General features: G+C 36.0%; 1 protein-coding gene across 13 annotated transcripts in view; it reads left to right on the forward strand.

The window, feature by feature from the left end:
* ZC3H12B (zinc finger CCCH-type containing 12B) overlaps positions 1–19065 on the forward strand; it is a 786782-nt gene that overhangs the window by 352113 nt on the left and 415604 nt on the right. The window lies entirely within an intron of this gene.

A 19065-nucleotide genomic window follows, 5' to 3' on the forward strand; every position in this document is an offset into this window, starting at 1 on the left:
AGAAAAAATTCTAATTCGACAGCTTGAGCTTGCATTTGAAACGAGTTCAAATTTGACTATCAGTGGAAATTATTTTTTAAATGTCTTCTGATTTTGAAATGTATAAAGTTTATGGATATAAATGGTACTAATGTCAGAAATTATTCATTGTTGTGTCTTAAATGTACCTGGTATTTTCCTTTTTTGTGGGTACAAAAAATAAAAATGTACTGACCTTTTAGTCACTACATGAATGGATTTTCTAAGAGAGATAGTCCTTACAATACTTTCTCTTTTTATGACTTTCCACATTCATATTCATCATTTAATTTGATTTGAACCTCACAGCCACCTAAGGATGGTAGAAAAATTTTTCTCACTTCTTTTTGTTAACTGAGAGACTTGAATGTTAGAAAGGTTAAGGTATTTAGTATCACAGATTTTTAGAGACGTTAAGGTCTCCTACTCTAGCCTTTATGTATTATATGTGAGGAGGCTGAAAGAAGTTACATAGCTAAAGAATTCATTTCTATGGTATCATAGCCATTTATTTCAGAGCAGGGACTATTATAATTGTCTCCTAAATCCTAATCAAACATACTTTGCACACCCAGATGCTGAATAGTAGCTGTGGATTAAAAGTATCCATACTTCATGAATTTCCTAAAAACTCCTGCATAGGAGACATTAAATATATCAGAACATATTTAAACTTCAGTTTAAACTGCTTAATTAATACATAATAATAAATATTCATTCTGCAAACATTTGCTGAGTATATAATATGTATCAGAATGTCACTAGATGCTGGAATAGAAAGATCAATTTGATATTGCCTTATTCTCAATTCGTGTAACATATTTACAATTTAGTTGAAGTAGACAGATAAATAACTGTACAATTCCGTGTTATTTTCCTTGTCTGCATAAAAATAACCACAAATTTAGCAGCTTGAAACAACACATGTATATTATAAAAGTTTCCATGGATCATAAATCTGGGCATGGCTTAACAGAGTCCCCACTCATGGTCTCACAATACTACAACAATGGTGTCAGTCAGGGCTGGAGTGTCTTCTTCTCAGCTCATGTGATTGTTAGCAGAATTCATTTATTTGCAGCTCTAGAACTCGTGATGGATTGCTTCTTCAAAGTCAGCAGGAGAGATAGTCTCTGACCTTTAGAACCTATTTTATATTTTTATTTTCTTTTTCTTTTTTTATTTTTTATTTTTGTCTTTATTTTTTTAATATTACATTCAAAAAATATGAGGTCCCCATATACCATATACCACAGACACCCCTCACCCCACTCCTCCCCCCCATAACAACAATCTTCTCCATCATCATGAGACATTCATTGCATTTAGTGAATACATCTCTGAGCAACACTGCACCTCATGTCAATGATCCACATCATAGCCCACACTCTCCAACAGTCCAACCAATGGGTCATGGGAGGACATACAATGTCTGGTAACTGTCTCTGCAGCACCACCCAGGACAACTCCAAGTCCAGAAAATGCCCCCACATCTCATCTTTTCCTCCCACTCCCTACCCCCAGCAGCCACCATGGCCACTTTCTCCACACCAATGCCACATTTTCTTCGATTACTAATCACAATAGTTCATGAATAGAATACCAGTAAGTCCACTCTAGTCCATACTCTATTCCTCCATCCTGTGGACCTTGGAATGGTTGTGTCTACTCCACATCTCTATCAAGAGGGGGCTTAGATTCCACATGGATGCTGGATGCAATTCTCCTGCTTTCGGTTGTAGGCACTCTTGGCTCCCTGGTGTGGTGGTTGACCTTCTTCAACTCCATGTTAGCTGAGTGGGGTAAAATAAGTCCAATAAATGAGAGTGTAGGAGTTGCAAGTCTGTTGCAAGCCTGGCTACCACATGGTCAGTCCAGACATTCAGGTCCCCTGGGTATACATTAAACCCCAGCACCAACTACACATCCGTTCAAAGTAATAGGAGAGGCCTGTGAACAAAGATCACATCTGAGTCCAGCTCCATCACAGAGAAACACAAACTCCAAAGTAGGGTCAACTGACATGGCACTGAACTCCATCTCCATGACCATAGAACCTATGGGTCTCTGTCGCCCTCAAAAGAACCAATACCTGGGGTTGTATCTACTTTATCTGTCTTTGGCACTCTGCTCAGTTGTGCATAAGGGCAACCCCTCTGATAACCTCCCAGCTCTTTTTGGAGACTCATAGCCATATATACTCACTTGTCCTTTCCATTTCCCCCCTTTGATGCAGGTCAAAAAGCATTTTTAACTCCTGGTATAATATGTAGATTGAGATATTCTGCTGGTCCGAGTTTTAAAGAACACACCTACTTAGGTCAGGCCCACTCAGTATATCTCCCTTCTGTTTAACTCAAAGTCAACTAATTAGGGACTTTAATTATATCTGCAAAAATGCCTTCACTTTTGCCATATTATGTAACTTAACCATTGGAGTCACTTCCGTCATATTTACAGGTCCCATATATACTCAAGAGGATAGGATTATACAGGGCATGTTCACCAGGGGTAATCAAGATATTGGTTATAAGTGTACTTCAAATCTAATAAAGAAAGATTATCTAACATAGCTTTACTTTATTTCATTAGAGCAATTGTAGATTTGCAGAAAAATCATGCAGAAAGAATAGCGTTCCCTTATACCTCTCCATCACAGAGTTTTCCCTATTATTAGCATTTTGCATTAGTGTGATACCTTGTTAAAAATAATGAAACACAATTATTATCATTACACTATTAACTATAGTCCATAGTTTACCTTAGAGTTCACTCTTTTGAATCATAGCTTTATTTTTTTCTTAAATGTATCAATGAAATTTGGCAGTTATTTATGTTTAAATTTTATTAAATTTAAATTATAAAGGAATGCAGAATTATACTCACAAAAATTTTTAAGTTTCAGTCATTAAGGATAAAGCTGAAGTTCTCCATATAATCATCCATAATTCTAGTTGCTTCTGCAGAGGTAACCACTGATAACAGTTTGTTGCAGATTCTTCTAAGTCTTTACCCATGTATTTACACAAACATGCATACATGAAAAATGTATAGTATTATTTATGGATTATTTATATATGAATAGGATCATACTGTGCATAGATAATTCTACCTAGATATTTGACTGTTAGTTATTATAATCTTCATAACATGGACATACTATAGTTTATTTTGCCATTTCCTGGTTGTGGATATTTAGTTTATTTGTAGTTTTTCATAATTTCAAATACTGATGCAGTATGCATCTTTGTATAGGCTTTCTTTTGCATATGTTTGCTTCCCTAGAGTAGATACCAAGAAGTGAAATTTCTGTGTCATAAAGAGTGCACTTATATTTTTATTACACTGTACAAAGTTAATGAATATTTATGTATATATCCCCTCCTGAATGTGCTTTTGGTCTGTAGTCTCTTTTTCCTTTTTATACCTTAGGTGAGCATGGTTTGTGATATGATTAATCATCCTTGTAAATTTGGAGATTGTCCCTATTTTAAGTATATCTGTTTGTATGTTTTATTTTCCCTCTCCTATCCTATTTCTTTTATCATCTCCATTTTATACACCCATAGTCATGTAATCCATGCATATTATCCTATTCTATACTTTGCATATTTAGTTATGTAAATCTGAGTAATATATTGTATTTTATGTTGCTACTTAAAATTATATAGACAATATTTTTGCTATATTTATTATTCTTATGCCCTCAAATTTCTTATTTAGATATAATTCATATAAAGTTAAAATCATCCTTTTTAGGTGTACAGTTCTATGAATTTTAACAAATATATATTCATGCAACCCCAACCATAATCAAGATTTAAAATAGTTCTGTCACTTCCCAGATTGCCTTATAATACTTTGAGTTGATTTCTCTCCCCAACACCAGCCCTTAGCAACAATTAATCTATTCTGTTAAAGTTGTAGTTTTGTCTTTTCCAGAATGTCATATAAATGAAATCATACAGTATTTAACCTTTTGTGTTTGGCTTCCTTCACTTTGCATCATACTTTTGATATTCATTCAAGTTATTGCATATAGTAATTAATTCATTTTTCCTTCTTATTGCTCGTTAGTATTTCACTGTATGGTTGTATACCAGTATATTTTCCCATCCATCAGTTGTGTACATTTGGGTTGTTTCTAGATCATGGTGATTATTAATACAGATCCTGTTGGTATAAACATATAGGGTTTTATGTGGACTTATGACTACGTGTATTCTTCATAAATGTCTAGGAGTGGGATTACTGGGTGCTTTAGTTTGCTAGGATGCAGAAATACAGTATACCAGAAATAAGTTGGCTTTTACAATGGGGATTTATTATCTTATAACTTACAGTTTTTAGGCTGAGAAAAATGTCCAAATCAAGGAATCATTAGGTGATGCTTTTTTTCTGAAGACAAGCTGCCAGTGATCCTGAAGTCCTCTGTCATAGGGCAAGGCACATAGCAGTGTCTGTTGGTCTCTACCCTCTCCTCTGGGCCTCATTTCTTTAGGCCCCTGGCTTCAGTGGTTTTCTTTCTCCTGGGTTCTGTTGATTTCAGCTTCTTGCTCTCAAGGCCTTCTCTCAGCCCTGTGGCTCTCTCTTGTGTCTCTCTCCATATTCATCCTGTTTATAAAGGAATCCAACAAGAGAGCTAAGTCCACCCTCATCCTGTTTATAAAGGAATCCAACAAGAGAGCTAAGTCCACCCTAGGCCATACTTAATTGAAGCAATCCAATCAACTAAAATAAGCTAATCAAAAGGTCCCACCTACAATAGGTTCACACCCATAGGAATGTGCCAGCTTTAAGAACAGGATTTTCTGGGGTACATCCAGTCTCAAACTTTCACATCCCACCCTCTAAACTCCAAAAAGACATGTATTTCCCATCACATATCTCAAAAAGTCTTAAGTCATTTCAGTAGAATTATTAAGTACAAAGTCTCATCAAAATCAGTTCAGGTATGGTCTGTCCTGGAGCAAAATTCCCCTCAGACTGTGGACCAGTGAAACTAGGAACGAATTATTTGCTTCCGATTTACAAAGCAGGGGCAGTCATAAAATAAATGTTTCCATTGACATAGGGAGAAATTGGAAGGAAAACCTCCATTAGATTTCAAGGTCTGAGAGTCATTTATGGAATGATGTTTTGTCCTCAGGGCCTGAAGGATTGGCAGCCTCACACTGCTTGCACAGGGTTCATGCTCTCAGCTCCATCCTTGTCTTATATCTTGGTGGTGGCCATACTCTAGTCTCCACCCTCAGATCACTGGGGTAACAGTAAGACTCTTCCTAATCTGTAGGGAATAATCTCCACCTTCTGAGTAAACTGAGGTAGATCCCAGACGATAATCTATGGGGCGCAGGTTCAACCTCTTTAGAACAGTGGAGTGGTGGGCATACTCTCTTAGCCTGGGGAATGTGTTCTACCCTCTCTGAAGACCAAGGTGGCAGAACTCTTCTTGAACAATGAGGTGAAAAGCCCACCCTCTTCAAGTGCCTGGGACATACTCACCCTTTCCACACACATGTGGGCTCACCCTCTTGGCCTGAGAAGATATCTTCAGTCCAGACCTCAACTTTCATGGTTCTGCCTTTGAAGTCATTTTTCTTTCAATCTGTCCCTTCTCTGTCCCTCTTAGTTCAGGTTATCTGTGGTACTGTTGATACAGGTCTCACAAAAAATTTGTTGTTTTCACATTTAGCACACAAAGGACCCAGCTTCCAGACAATAAGATCCTCCACAGATCTTTCCTGGATAACTGCATCTCCAAACCTGACTTGCAATGAAATGACTAACTAGTTCCATGTTCAAGTAAGTCCTACTGTGGGGCACTCTTCTCTGGTGATTTGCTGTCTGGAAGCTCAGAACTTTCCAAACCATCAATTTCTGATTTCTTTACACCCAAGAGTTCACTTCTCAAGAGTCCTCTCACATTTTACTATAAACTTCAAGGAGAAGCCTGGCTGCACTTTCCACATTTCGTTTGGAAATCTACTCAGCTAAATATCCAAACTTATCACTTTCAAATTCTGCTTTCCATCCAACATCAAGACTCAATTTTTCCAAGTTCTCTGCCATATTAAAATAAGGGTCACCTTTCTTGCAGTTTTTAATGACATATTCATCATTTCTGTCTAAGGTGTCATCAGAACTACCTTTAGTATCCATATTTCTACCAACAGCACCTTATCATTCTTCCAGAATCTGCCCCTTACCTATTTATAAAATCATTCCCAAATTTTTGGTATTTGCAATAACAACACTCCACTTTCCTTGGACTACAATATGTTTTAGTTTGCTAGGCTGCCAAAATGCAATATACCAAAAATGGGTTGGCTATTACAATGGGTTATTTGTTTTATAAGTTTTGAGGATGAGGAAAATGTCCACATATAGTAATCATTAAGTAAGCTTTCTCTCCATAGTCCAGCTGCCAATGATCCTGGATTCCTCTGTCATATAATAAGGCACATGGTGGCATATGCTGGCTTCCTCCCCTCCTCTAGGTCTCTTTGCTTTCATCCTTTGGCTTCAGGGACTTTCTCTCTCCTGGATTTTGTTGATTTCAGTTTCTTGCTCTCATGGCCTTCTCTCAGGTCTTGTGGCTTTTTGCTGTCTCTGTCTATAATCATCCCATTTATAAAGGACTCCAGTAAGAGGAAAGAGGATTAAGAATCACACTGGGCCACATCTTAATTGAAGTAATATACTCAAAAGTCCCTTAAATGTAATAAGTTAATCAAAATGTCCCACCCACAATGTTCATACCATAGGAATGGACCAGCTTTAAGAACATGATTTTCTGGGGGTACACACAGTTTCAAACTACCACACTGGGTTATATGTTAAGTGTGTATTTAACTTTATAAGAAACTTCCAAACTATTTTCCAAAGTGACTGAACCCTTTTCAATTCTCCCCAATAAATATATGAGAATTGCTGTTGCTCTGCACCCTTGTCAGCATTCATCATGTCAGGTCTTTTTTGTTTTAACCTATTCTAATAAATATATAATTATATCTCATTATGGTATTGATATACATTCGATAATTACCAGTGATACCGAGCAGCTTATTTTACATTTGTATAGCTTTGGTAGAGTGTCTGTCCCCAACAGCTTGTCCCCTTTTCATTCATTTTCTTGTTTTCTTAATATTGAGTTTTGAGAGTTCTTTATATTTTCTATACACAAACCTTTTTTTCTTCTTTATTTTCTTTTAAATGTTACATTTAAAAAAATGAGGCCCCCATATACCCTCTGCCCCACCAACACCACCCGTCCCACATCAACAACCTCTTCCATCATTGTGGCACATCCACTGCACCCAGCGAATACCTTCTGGAGAAACACTGCAGCACATGAACAGTGTTCCACATTGTAGGCCACACTCTCCCCCAGTCCACCCAGTGAGTCATGACAGGACACACAATATCCATCATCCATCCCTGCAGCACCACCTAGGACAACTCCAAATCCCGAAAATGCCCCCACACTATATCTCTTCTTCCTTCTTCCGACCATCAGTAGCCACCGTGGCCACCCTCTCCACATCACTACTACAATTTCTTCCCTTACTATCACAATAGTTCCCCAGCAGAACACCAGGGAGTCCACTCTAATCCATACTCTATTCCTCCATCCTGTGGACCCTGGGATGGTTATGTCCCGTCCTTCTCTATGTCAAGAGGGGGCATAGATTCCACTTGGATGATGGATGCAATTTACCTGCTTGCAGCTGTAGGCACTCTTGGCTCCCTGGTGTGATGGTTTACCCTCTTTACCTCCCTGTCAACTGGCCAGGGTAAGTCCAAGAAACCAGAGGGTAGGAGCCTCAAGTCTGCTGAGGACAGTTCAGAGATTCAGGTCTCCTGAGCATACACCAACCCAAACACCAACCATAGGTCTGGTAAAAGTAACAGAAGAGGCATTTTATACACAAACCTTTTATCAGCTATATCTTTTGAAAATAATTTCCCAATCTGTTTCATGTCTTTAAATTTTGCTAAGTGTCTTGCAAAAAGCAGAATTTTAAAACTGATCAAGTCTAATCTATTATTTACTTTCATGGTTTATGCTTCTTGTGTGCTAAGAAATCTTCTTCCAAAGCAAGGTCTGAAAGCTTTTTCAATGTTTTCTTCCTGAACTATGACAGTACAGGTTTTACTTTTAGTTATGTGATCACTTTTGAGTTAAGTTTTAAATACAGTATAAGGTGTGTGTCAAAGTTCATTTTATTGCCTATAGACATTTAATTGTTTCAGCACCACTTTTTTAAAGGTATACCTCAATATATAAAACATCAATATATTAAATAGAAATTTACTATCATTGATATATCAATCAAAAATGGTTAAATGATCATTGTCTGAAGAAGAATTCTAAAAAGAATGTATTGGTTTACAATTTTAATTGTCCCATCATATTTGTAGCATCGTGTTTCACTCATAAATGTGTTACAATTTGCATAATAAATTATATTGTTACCCTCCCTCTAAGATTCCAAGGTGTAGGTGTTTCCATAAATTTGCTAGAAATTATTTCAATACTTTTTTTCAGTAATACCACATCACAAACATTCACGACTGTATTTTGTACAATTATCTCTAGGTGCTTCTGCTTTCTTTAACCCCTAGCCTACATCAACCCTTTGGTTTCTCAAAACCATTTTTTCCTCAGAGGTGGAAGATAAGGCCCAAGTAATGGATTATTCTCTATAGATGCTAGAGAAAACGTTTGATTATAAAATAATATTGTAGTACAATATATTCTTTCAGCTAAACCTTATTTTTTTTCTTTTGACCTGTAAATTGCTTTTTTTCCTTTTTATTTTTTTCTTTTTTTGAAGAAATTGTCTTGCAACAATATCCTTCATTAGTGTAGCACATTTGTTATTATTGATGAACACATATTGAAGCTTTGCCACTCACCATGGATTATAGCTTACATTATAATTTACACTCCATCCCATGCAATTTTGTAAGTTATGACAAAATCAATAATGGCCTGTATCCACCATTGTAGTGTCATATAGGACAATTCCACCCCCAAAAATGCCCCTTTATTACACCTATTTTTCCCTCTCCCTCCCCTCAGAAACTCCGGTGGCCACTGCCTCCACATCAATGATAAAAGTTCTTCCATTGCTAGAATAGCAATAAGTCTATAGTAGAATAATAGTAAGTGTACTTTAGTCTATTGTTCATTCCCTAATCTTGAGGATTTGGGAATGGTAATGACCACTGTGCCTCTAATTGAGATGGGGCTTAGAGCCTATGGGACATATGGATGGAACTATCTTGCTTGTAGCTGAAGACTCTATCCGTTCATTTATTTGGGTGTTGTCTATATTCATCACCTGGCTAGTTGTCCTGGGTGAGTCCAATGACCTGGAGAGTAGGTGTTGCAACTTTGCTGAGATTGAGGGCCCAACTGGCAAATGGACAGACCAAAGTCTTAAGTCTCTGGAATGTACACCTATCAAGTATACTCATAACAATAGGTTCAAATAGAAGAGGCACAAGAGCCATATGTAGGGAAACCACAAATGAGTCCAACTTTGTCACACTGGGGAGTATAAATTCCAAGGTAAGGCCCACTGACAGGGTGCCAAACTCCTGAACTGTCTGCCCTGCCTATAGTATCTGGATGTCTCTAGAACCCTCAGGAGCACTGCTGTTTGAGGCATTATTTACTGTGGCAGTCAATGAGATCCTACTGAGATGTGCATAAGCATAACCTCTAGAATGATCTCCTGACTCCATTTGAAATCTCTTAGCCATAAGCACTCATTTCTTTTTACCATTTCACTCTTGTGGTCAAGCTCTTTTTGCAGATGCATTGTTAGTTGGCACTTGGTAATAATCCCTCGGTGCCAGGCAGACTCATCTCTGGGAGTCATATCCCACAACAGGGAGGAAGGTACTGCATTTGTATGCTGAGTTTGGCTTAGAGGGAGGCCACATTTCAGCAACATGGAGGCCCTCAGGAGGTAACTCTTAAGCAACATATGATACTAGGCTTAGTTTCAATTTCAAAAGAAAAGGTTTATGAGCACAATCATCAATATCAAGGGTATGACACAGTGGTCTCTCCTCCTGCAATAGGCATTGCCCTGTACTTTGGGGATTTTTGCTGTCCCATTAAAGAATGTAGCAGAACTCCCCCGGATGGGAATTCAATATTCTTTCAGTTATTGAGTGGTGTGTGATTTCCATCCACCACCAACACCAGTTTATAAAAAGACTGCCCTTTAGCCTTTGAATTGCCTTTGCTTCTCTGTCAAAAATAATTGACTCTATACACGAAAGTCTATTCTGAACTATCTTCTGTTCCATTAATCTTTCTGTCTATTCACCAACACTACACACTCTTGATACCATAAATATTGAAATCTGATATTGTGAGTCTTCCAACTTTTCAACATTGATTTTTTCCAGCTTTATTGAAATATATTTACCTTAAAATATACTGCACATGTTTAACCCATAAGCTTTGATAAGTTTTGATATATGGATATACCCATGAAATTATCAATACAATCAAGATAATGAAACTTCCATCAATCCCAAACTTCATTTATGCCCTTTTATGCAAACTTCCTATACTCTTTCTCCCACCAAAGTCCCAAGTTGATTACTGATCTGCCTTCTCTGAATAAAGTTTGCATTTTGTAGAATTTTATATAAATGGAATCATACAACATGTACTATTTTTTTTTTATCGCTGGCCTTCTTTCACTCTGTACATTTATTTTAAGATTCATCTATGCTGTCGTATGTCTTTTCCTTTTTATTACTGAGTAGTATCCTATTTTATGGATATACCAAACTTTGTGTATCTGTTCTCATATTTTTTTATTGACTTTGTAATAATATTACATTAAAAATTTGCATTTTTCTGTTTCATGGGTATTACAAATAAAATCCCTGTGAAAAACTTGTACACGTCTTTATGTGGACATATGCATTTAGTTCTCTTAAGTTGAAGCCTAGGAAAGGAAATGAGTGGGTCAATTGGAAGGTTTATGCAGAACTTTTTAAGAAACTGTCAAACTGTTTCACAAAGTAATTGTGCCATTTTACATTTCTGCCAGTAATGTTTACACATTCCCAGCACTGCACATTTTCACCATCACTTGGTATAGTCAGTCTTTAATTTGATCACTTGTGTGTAGTGGTTTCTCATTGTGGTATTGATTTCCATTTCCCTGGTCATTAATATTTTTCATTACTTATCTATCATCTGTATATCATATTTGGTGAAATGTATGATTAAATCTTTTGCTCATTGTATTGGGTTATTTGCTTTGTGGTATTACATTTTGAGAGTTCTTCATATATTCTGTCCTTCATACAAATTTTTTATCATGTGATTTGCAAATATTTTCTCAGTCAGTAACCTGTATTTTGTTAACATTGTCATTAAAGAGTGACATATTAGTTATAATAAAGATCAATTTGGGAAGCAGATTTGGCCCAGTGGTTAAGGTGTCCGTCTACCATATGGGAGGCCCACAGTTCAAACCCCAGGCCTCCTTGACCCATGTGGAACTGGCCCATGTGCAGTGCTGATGCACGCAAGGAGTGCCATGACACGCAGGGGTGTCCCCGTGAAGGGGAGCCCCACACGCAAGGAGTGCGCCCTTTAAGGAGAGCCACCCAGCGTGAAAGAAAATGCAGCCTGCCTAAGAATGGCACCACCCACACGGAGAGCTGACACAACAAGATGACAAACAAAAAGAAACACAGATTCCTGTGCTGCTGAACAACAACAGAAGCGGACAAAGAAGACACAGCAAATAGACACAGAGAACAGACAACCGGGGTGGGGGGAAGGGGAGAGAAATAAATAAATAAATCTTTAACAAAATAAAGATCAATTTATGACTCTTTCTTTATATATTGTGCTTTTGGTATCACATGCTTGAGGTTAACTGAACTTCTGGATCATGGTGTTGAAAGATTTCATCAGATTTGTAAATAATTCAGTCATTATTTCTTTAAATATTTTTTCTCTACTTTCCCTTGCGGACTCCAAATACATGTATATTAGCCTATTTAAGATGTTCCAGAGCTCCCTGATCTTTGTTCCAATATTTTCCCTCTGTTTTGTTAGGTTATTTTCATATAACTAAGTGTACAATTTCACTAATCATTCCTTCTAAAGTGTCCAGTCTGTTTTAATTCCATCCAGTGTATTTGAGCTCAGATATTTTATAATCTCTAGAATTTCAGTATGAATTTTTATATCTTCTATGTTTCTACTCAACATGCTCAATCTTTTCTCTACTTTCTTGAACATATGAAATATGGTGATAACAGTTATTTTATTGTCTCTGTCTATTAATAATATCAGTCATTTCTGTAGCTGTTTCAATTGATTGATTTTTTTCCTTCTTATGAATTGTATTTTCCTGCCTTTTTGCAGTTATTGTAAATTTATTTTGAGGTGCCAGGGCCAGGGATTGAACCCAGAACCTTGTATGTGGGAAGCTGGTACTCAGCCACTGAGCCACATCAGCAGCTCCCTATGGTAATTTTTAATTGAATGCCACAAACTGTGAATTTTTCCTTGTTGCATACTGGATATTTTTTACATTCCTTTAAATATTATTGATTTTTGTTCTGAGACATAGTCAAAATACTTGGAAACCGTTTAATTCTTTTGAGACTTGCTTTGAAGGTTTATGTGGAATCAAAGCAGCCTTTGCTCTAGGTCTACATTTGTTCCACTATTGAAGAAATGCCCTTATCAATACTCTGTTCAATTATTTGTGAATTATGAGATATTCCACTCTGGATGGTGAAAACATGTTATTTTAAGCCCCATGTGACATGCATAAATTGTTCACTCTATTATGTTTGGATAGTCATCTCTATGGCCTCAGGTAGTTTTCCTCTTTACTCATCCTAAGATTCAAGAAGGACCCTCTGCAGATCTTCAGAATCCTATCTCTGTGAAGTTTTTTCTTCTGTGGTACTCTGCCCTGTAAACTCAGCCCTTTTTGCCTCTTTGGACTTTCTACTCCATTTCTGAGACATTGTCAGTTTCCTCCTGTCTTCATCTTTCCTAGATTGTACCTGGAACTTTTATTGAAGAAGTAAGTTGGGAGAAATTCTCGGGATCACTTCTCAGAGATCAGTATCCTGTGTTAGCTAATGTACATCTGGAAATCATTGTTCATATACTTTGTCTGGATTATTTATTCTTTCAGTGGGAAGGTAAACTTGGTGTCTGTTTTTTCCTGTAATCACATGGAATGGAAGCCCCAGTGCTGTGGTTTTTCATGGTCCAGTATCTAAAAACAGTTATTTCATATATTTCTACAGTTCTCTGATTGTTAATGAAGGGAGAATATCATGGACAGAAATGGAAGTCTCCAGCAATGGATTTTTAGTGTGCTTGTAGTAAGTATTATATATTAATACTTACTTTAATAGTATATAAATGATAATTGAGTATATAAGATGGTTAGCAACCTGAAGAAAAATGAAAAGAAAATGAATTAAGATGGAGTATAAATTATGATGGAATAGATGAATTCAGTTTTGAATATTACATCAGGATTGTTTTAGAATCAAGGAGAAAAAAACCTGTTGTAAAATGGCCTTACATATTATTCATCTTTTGTATCACCAGTATTTAGCAAAATGCCTGGCATATTGTAAATGCTGAAGAGATAAATTATGAATAAATCAATGAAAATACAGATCTTCAGTTGGTGTATAGAAAGAGAAAAAGAGAATGGGTGGTTACAGAGGCAAGAGAATGTATAATATTTCCTGCATTCTTCAGTTGTCTTGATACAAAATTCTTTATAATACACTCCATAGTTTGACTTGGAGCAGTTCTGAGAACACCTATATTGTTTTTCAAAATTAATGAAAATTTGATAGGATAAAAATAGTCTTTTACTAAGGATCTTTATTTCTGTATGCCACTGTGATGGTTAATTTCAAGTGTCAATTTGGCTAGGTTATCATGTCCATTTGTTTGGTCATTCAAGCACTGGCCTGATTGTAACTGAAAGGGTATTTCATGGACAGATATAAATGGTTACTCATTTGCTTGCATCTATGACTGAATACATATACAATCAATGAAGGAGATTGTATTCAGCAATGAAAGGAGTCTCCTTATACAATCAATTGAAGTCCCTAAAGGGAGAACTGATGATTTCAGCATTCAGAAAAGATGAATTTGTATCTCTACTACAGATATCCCACTTTTCCTGGGAAATCTATCATCGCCTCCATTGAGTTTCCAACATGTAGCCTGCTATATGTAACACATTTGTTAATCTCCATGGTAATGTGAGCCAAGCCCTATAAAAAAAATCTCCATATATATATATATATATATATATATCCTGTCAATTTTGTTTTTCTGGAGAACCCTGACTAATACAATCACATACAAGATGAAAGGCATACTACATATTTTCTTTGTAGTCATTACCTGCACATGACCTGGCATTGTTAATACATCTTACATCATGTTTGTAATTGGAAGGTTTAAATTTTCTACAGAAGAAAAAGTAATTTGCTCTGCATAATGTGCTTTAAACTCTCTCTATTCATCAGTGAAGTCATCTATGATTTAAAAAAATATTTATACAGCAAAACATGTTTCTAAACAATTTGGTTTGCTGTTTTATCAATGGCCTGTATTACAAAACACCTGTTTTATTACATAAGTACAAGTGGATATTTTTAAAAGAGGAAATCCATACAAAATCATGAATTGTAGTCTGATTTTTAGAACAAAATGGGTTATATTTCTGGGGTAGCAATATAATTTATTTTATCATGTTTACTTCCCATAGTGATCATTCATCCAATTGCTTAAACTCCATCTGCCCTAGAATCTAGTTACATATTTTAAAAAGACAAATGTAGTTTCATTACACAAGGATTTAAAGAAGCATATGAACAACAAATTTAAAATATATTGATTGAAATTTTAAAATTGGAAGTCAATTCAGTTTTCTAAATATGGGTTAGTCAACTGTATCAGATAGAATAAGAATAATAAGAATACCATCCTTTCAATTACTTAGACTTTTTCTGTGATGATAAAACAAAGCCCATCAAAAACTTTTTGTCTCACTAATTATTTTATGATGAAGATATATTTTTCAATTATAAAATAAATCAAGGACTTTTGAGAAGATGGAGGACACACTCCTTTTCCAAAAACACCTTGTGAACAGGAAGAAACTGTCAAAACAACTCTTCTGGGGCCCTGGAGACCAAGGGATTACTGTGAAGCACGCAGTGAAGAGTAGGACAAAGAGACTGAGAAACTTCAATGAAGATCTGGGAGTGATTTGCTCAGCTGCAGCTGCTGATACCCATCCCTCATTCTTGAGGCAAGCAGGTTTGTGTTGGGTCAGGTCATTTCCTGGAAGGTTGCTGTGGACTGGGAGGGCCCTGGAAATCCTCCTCCCCAAGAACAAGTGGTGACGTGTCCCAGCACTGATCCAGCTTTCAGCCAGTGAATTTAGACAACTGGGTCCAGCTGTTTTACCCTGTCCCAGACAGGTGTCACCATGACATTGTTTTGACCCATGTCAGAGGCAGAGCCAGGCAGAGATCTCAATTTACCTTAATTTCTTAGGTCTGTGGGAAATACATTGCTGAAGAGTGCCATTCACTGGGCAAACCAAGAATGAACATCCTTGGTGATCTGAAAAAAAAGATTTTTTGATGTCTTCCTTGACCCTCTCCCAAGGGCCCTTTCTAACTCTTCTGCATGCTCTTTGTGGGTATCTGGCCCTGTTTGGGCTGGAAAGTACTGACAAACCAAATATCAACATAGAACCTTTGATACTTGTTTGGAACAACAAAATGAAGGTAGAGAATGGGGAGCTGATGCTTAATTTTTGCACAAATTCATAATAAGTTTTATTGTAAATAGAGGTAATGATATGTTATCATGAGTGTAATTAACAACACTGAATCATGAGTGTGATAATGGTTGAAAGGGGAAGTTTAGGGTTGTGTTTGTCAGTAGAAGGAAAGCTAGAGGATAAAACATGGGACTGTATAACATATTGAACTACTTTGGATGACGAAGGTGGTTAATAGTACAATATAAGAATGTTTTTCCATCAGCTAGAACAAATGTATGTCACTTTCACAAGATGTTAATAATAGGGCAGTATATGGGAAAAATACACCTAATGCAAACTGTGGAATGCAGTTTACAGTAATATTTTAATGCTCTTCTACCAGTTGTAACAAAGCTACCACACCAATGCTAAGTGTTAATAATAGGGGGATATAATGGGTATGGGGTTTTTCTTTTAGGAGCAATGAAAATGTTCTACAATTGTTTGTAGAGATGAGAACACAACTCATTATACTGAGAGTTGATAGTACACTTTTAGTGGATTGTATAGTGTGTGAATAAAGCTGCTATAGAAATTTAAAAATTAATTCATGGCGTTAACACAGATAACCCATAGATTTAATTGTATGAAAAATATAAGGACTTGCTTTGCTTGTTCTGAAGCTTTTCCAAAACTCTCTTACTAAGTACAATGTTTTATTTCAAAACATATGTTTACTCAGGTAAAATTCACAAGACATGAAATTCACTATATTTAAAAGTACAGTTAAGTGGCATTTGGTACATTTGAAATGTTGTGTGACTGATCATACCCACTATCTATTTCCAAAACAGTTTCATCTACCCAGAAAGAAGCTTTATATGTGTGAAAAAGTCACCTCCCCCAGACCATGAAAACCTAGTCTGCTTTCTATCTATTCTGGTCATGTCATATATGGAATCATACAATATATGGCCTTTTATTTCTGGCTTCCTTCATTTAATATAATGTTTTCAAGGTTCATCCATGTTGTGGCAGATATCAGAACTTTATTTCTTTTTATGGAAGAATAATATCACATTGTATGGATATACCATGTTTTCTTTTCCATTCTTCAATTGATGGGCATATTGTCTATTGTGAATAGTGCTGCTGTGAAAATTCAGCTATGAGTTTTTAAATGACACCTGTTTTCAAAATCTGTTATAAATCTAGGAGTAGGATTGCTGGTTCATATTATAATTCCACATTTACCTTTTGAGGAACAGCCCATCTCTTTTTCACAGTGATTGCATCATTTTACATTCCTACCAGAAATATATGAGGGTTCCAACTTCTCCACAAACTCATCAACAATTGTTATTTTCTCCTTTTCATTATAACCATTCTATGTGTATATGCAGTTATATCTCATTGTGGTTTTAAGTTGTATTTCCCTGGTGATTAATGTTAAGCATATTTTCATGTGTTTAGATATAAATATATGAGAAAAGTCTATTCAAATCATTTGCCCATTATTTAATTGTGTTTCTTGTAAATTGTAGTATTTTTTATATAATATGAATACTCGAACATTTTGAGATATATGATCTTTAAATATTGCAAATATTTTGAACCATTTGGTTGGTTCCCTTTTCATTTTCTTGATAGTGCCCTGTAATGCATGAAGACTTTTATTTTTTATGAAATTCAGTTTATCTTTTTTTTCCCTTTTGTTGCTTGTGCAGTTGGAGTCATAAATAAATATCACATAACTATTCCCAGGACATGAAGATTTAACCCTATGTTTTCTTCAAATAATTTTATAATTTTAGCTTTTATATGTATATTTTGATCCATTTTAAGTTAGTTTTTCCATTGTTTGAGATAAGGTTCCAACTGAATTCTTTTGTATGTGGACATCCCAGAACTATTTTTTGAAAACGCTTTTCTTTCCCATTGAATGATATTGAGACATTTGTAAAAAGAAAATCAATTAACTGAAGATGTATGGGCTTATTTCTGGACTCTCAATTCTATTACAAGGATTTACATGTCTATGCTTATACCAGCACCACACAGTTTTGATTATTATAGCTGTTCAGTAGGTTTTTAAAATTTTAAGTGCACATCCTCTAACTCTGCTATTTTTTTTCAAGATTACTTAGCTAGTTTGGGCTTCTTGTAATTCTATATGAATTTGAGGATCAGTTTGTCTATTTCTGCAAAAGAGCAGTTGGAAATTTATATTATTACAGTGACTTTATAGTTAATTTGAGAATTATTGCTATCTTAAAAATGTGAAGTCTTCCAGGTCTTGAATATGGAATATCTTTACATTTATTTAGTCTTCTTTAATTTCTTTCACCAGTCTTTTATAGTTTTAAGTGAACAAGTGTTGTACTTTCTTGGTTAAATGATTTTTATTTTTTTTATTATTATTTTTTGTGTAAAGATACATAGATCACAAAAAATGTTACATTAAAAATATAAGAGGTTCCCACATACTCCACACCTCGCCCCCCCCCCCCCCCCACACACACACACGCTCCTTCCACATAAAAAACCTCTTTCATCATTGTGGCACATTCATTGCATTTGGTGAATACATCTTGGAGCACTGCTTCACCACATGGATTATAGTTTACATTGTAGTTTACACTCTCCCCCAGTACATTCAGTGGGTAATGGCAGGATATATAGAGTCCAGCATTTGTCCCTGCAATATCATTTAGAACAACTCCAAGTCCTGAAAATGTCCCCATATCTCATCTCTTCCTCCCTCTCCCTGCCCTCAGCAACTACCGTGGCCACTTTCTCCAGATCAATGCTACAATTTCTTCCATTACTATTCACTATAGTTCTATAGTAGAATACCTGTAAGTTCACTCTAACCCATATTTTATTCCTCCATCCTGTTGACCCTGAGATGGTGATGTCCACTCCACCTCTATATCAAGAGGGGGCTTAGATTCCACATGGGTGATGGATGCTATTCTCCTGCTTGGAGTTGTAGGCACTCTTGTTTCCCTGTTGTGGTGGTTGACCATCTTCATCTCCCTGTTAGCCAACCTGTGCAAGTCCAACAAACTAGAGAGTAGGAGCTGCAACTCTGCTGAGGCTCAGGGCCCAGCTGACTTTGGTTAAATTTATTCTTACGTATATTATTATTTTAAAAACTATTTAAAATGAAATTGCTGCTTAATTTTCTTTTCAGAATGTTCATTGCTGTTGTACAATT

Source organism: Dasypus novemcinctus, chromosome X (genome assembly GCF_030445035.2).
Source record: "Dasypus novemcinctus isolate mDasNov1 chromosome X, mDasNov1.1.hap2, whole genome shotgun sequence".
Taxonomy (NCBI): Eukaryota; Metazoa; Chordata; class Mammalia; order Cingulata; family Dasypodidae; genus Dasypus; species Dasypus novemcinctus.